This window comes from Corvus kubaryi, unplaced genomic scaffold (genome assembly GCF_017639235.1).
Source record: "Corvus kubaryi isolate FWS band 111438036 unplaced genomic scaffold, C.kubaryi_AGA036_p1.0 37270, whole genome shotgun sequence".
Lineage (NCBI taxonomy): Eukaryota > Metazoa > Chordata > Aves > Passeriformes > Corvidae > Corvus > Corvus kubaryi.
In genome coordinates this window covers 4,561,773-4,565,152 of record NW_024581083.1, presented here as the reverse complement: position 1 = coordinate 4,565,152, position 3,380 = coordinate 4,561,773, and the positions used below count along the sequence as shown (strand labels likewise).

The 3,380-nt window shown below is 34.3% G+C and overlaps 1 protein-coding gene across 5 annotated transcripts in view; it reads right to left on the bottom strand.

Moving 5' to 3' along the window:
- Positions 1 to 3,380, bottom strand: part of GABRB2 (gamma-aminobutyric acid type A receptor subunit beta2) — a 154,635-nt gene that overhangs the window by 147,280 nt on the left and 3,975 nt on the right. The window lies entirely within an intron of this gene.

Here is a 3,380-nt window from a genome sequence, read left to right as displayed (position 1 = left end):
TTTAATAGGGAATAAGCCAAGACATTGAAAATAACACATGACCAACATTATCCATAGAAATCCTCATGTCTTCTCCAGATAGATCAAATGCACAACATGTTATGCAGAATCTTCAGGGGTGTCTAGGGAAGAAAATTTATTTCTGTACTTCTTAATGAACCTGTACCAATTTTTACAGAGCTTATGAGGGAATAGTTGGGAGAAAAAGGGAGAAAATCAGAATGGAGAATAGCCTTCATTGCTACATTTTCAAGGGGTCTACTCCAATAATTAACTGAGAAGAAAATGCAAAAAAAAAAAAAAAGAAAAAAGATCCTATTAAGTGATTAGTTTCTGAAGATATTATTTTTACAACAAATGGTTTGTATTAAAGAAAAGGAAGCTCAGAAGAAAATTCTAGTACAGGAAGAAACACCTGGAAACTGTCTTGAGAACATTGCATTAGACTCACAGCAATACAGCTAATCTTACATAACATCATTAGCCCAGGAAAACCATTTTAGTAGCCTTCACAGATCTTCATCTTTATTCTCCATTGTTACCTGAATAAGAGAAACCTTAAGAAAATCTATAGTATAACTAGAATAAAGGATACACTCAACAATATTGCAGGACCTGGTCCAGAGAGGAGAGTGGAATTAGCCATAATCATTACTGTATTGCATAAAATAACTGCTGTATATTTTCTCTTTGCGGAATACAAAGAAATTAGTCCCAATAGTCATGGCATTTGTTGATAACCACATATACTTGAAGTTCTCACTTTTCTCATGTGCATTCAGTGCATTCCCCAGAGCTGGAACGAATTATGTTCACAAGTACCAGTACTTTGAAACCATTTCTGTAAACTCAGATAAATGCTAGTTCAAGTTTCTGACTACCCAAGGTAAACAGCTTACAGTTTCAGCTCTGTTGCACAAAAAAAATAATTGTAACTCACCTGTAAAGCCTAATACATTCTGAGTTTTTTATGATGCAAGTAGTTATCACCTCTTTAAGAATTCAAAGTCAGCAGTAATATTCTTGAACATCCTTAACAGACTTTTACTTTCTATAATAGCAATTCTAAATTATCCTGTTCAGCAAAGCGAAAACCTCATGATTTACTTCATGACACTGGAGATAAACATTCTGCCTGCAGGGTGGCACAAATTTATACTGTAGATGCAATATATCGAGACTGAAACATAATTTTAAAATAAGTTAACATTAAAATTAAAAGAAATTATATCAAGCTGAATAACTATGATTATTTAGCCTTTCTCCCAAGGCAGAAGTTTGATCCCATTAATGTTAGTACATGACTCTAAGCAATTATCTGCCTTTATCTAAAGTCAGTAGTGTTTGCCATGACTACAAACAAAGCTACAGCAAGGCCACGCTTAGAAAAAAACAGGTCCACAAATCCAAAAAATTCTTTCTGTGTCTCTTGTTATCTCAGAAGGCTTTGCATCAGCTAGCATTCCATGGTATTCCTCCTGGTTTCTACTCCAAATTCTGGTGAATTTGCAAGCAAAAAAGCCAAGGCCTTGCATAGTACATATTTTGTTGTTTCCTTGTATGTTTCTCTCCTCATTCATTTCAGGCTATATTCAGGATATATTAGTACTTGCTATACAGACCATTGTAAAATCAAGTGTTACATTTTGCAATTAAGCAGATTATAATCTTGGTTTGGAATCTCTTTTGAAACTGTAAGTGAAAAAAAATTATGTAACGTGATTGTCTGGGTTTAAGAAATAGGGGGCTTCTTAGAGTAAAATAAGCCCAGAGCTTAAATGGTTTAGGCAAATTAGTAGGACAAAGTTGTCTATACAGTCTCTCCTCTGAGTTCTGCAGATAGTCTGAAGAGGCTTTTTCAGAAAGGTCAAACATTTCATTATAGAAACACAATAAACTGACTACAGAATACTAAAAATAATACTCCCTTATATAGTTAGGCTGTGTCAGATCACCGTATTCTGATACGCTACCACCTTTAATTGGAGACCAAATGTCTAGAAACCATTTAAAGAAACAAAGAAAAGATTCACAAGTATTTTTAAAATTTTTTCACGAGAACCTTCCAATTCTGAAGGGATGAGAGGATATAACACTGACCTGGTAGATTGCAGTCCCAGCAAGGAACCCTCATCATTCCCTCACTGCTCAGGGCTGTCAAAGGAATAACTCTATCTCCCTGTTTCTCCTACCCACAGCTTAATGAAAATGTCTTAATGAAAAGAAAGTGGTTTAAAATACAATGCACTTTTCTTCCTCTGCACTTAAAGCTCCTGAAGGTAGAATACTAGATAACAAGTTTATTCATACAAAGTTTGGAAGCTGCTTTCAGCCACTTAGAAATTTTCCAGAAGTAATGTTTCAGAAGGTGAATTTATTCAAGTTTCCTGCTATCTTGAAAAAGAACAGCATCAAGCTCTCTGTCACCAACACCTCCCTGTCTCACAGTAAAATCACCTGTAATGTTATCCTCAAATTAGGCCAAGGGCTTTATTTTACATTATAAAAAAACTCCTGTACATCACACAAGTCATTCAATTTGAGAACAAATGTTTGCCAATTCATTCAGTGCAACATCTCTGAGAACCCAAGCATGACACTGAGGAACTAAATATTTTAGTAGGAAAACGGTATTAAGACAACTGATAACTTTCCAGATGCTATTTTCAAATGCATGATTACAGCTACAGCAATAGCCCTAAAATCACATCCATATTTAGAAAGATGTTTACTTGAAACCCCTTCAAGAATAATGGAAAATTTGCTTCAAACAACAAACTTCCATTCACAAATACTTGACAAAACCACATTTATTTTGCATCACTTTTGTATCATGTGCTACTATGTTTCAGTGTCTTTTGTTGTTCCTGTATAAGCCCCTATGAGTGTTAGGCCAAATTCTGTGTCCTTAACCAATTAACATGCAAATTAAGATAAAAACTTCAAAAGTTTACCCCAAACATTTCCAAATAATAAAAGTGAATGTTAGTAAAGTTTCTTCTAAGTCAAGAACAGCTTCTTCTAAAGTATGAATCAGACTTGTCCAATTTTCTCCAGACCTCATTAGTCTCCCAGGTGATGAAAGTGAAACACACAAAGTGTCAAGTTACTACGTTCTGAACAAGTTCAGTATTTGAGCACAGTCAGTTCCAAGTATTTAGGTACTAGAAACAAACATCTTGGAAAAATTAAACTTTTAAAATCATCGACTCTTTTATCACCATCCAAAATAATGTCAGGCTAGAAAAAAAAGGTAAGTTTTGAACATACACCAAAGTAAAAGCCTCTTTTTTTGTTTTTAATCAAAAGTGCACTGCTAAGAGATAACGGCAATTTTGGATTTTTTTTTTTTTTAACATGGCACAAAAGAAATGACACGT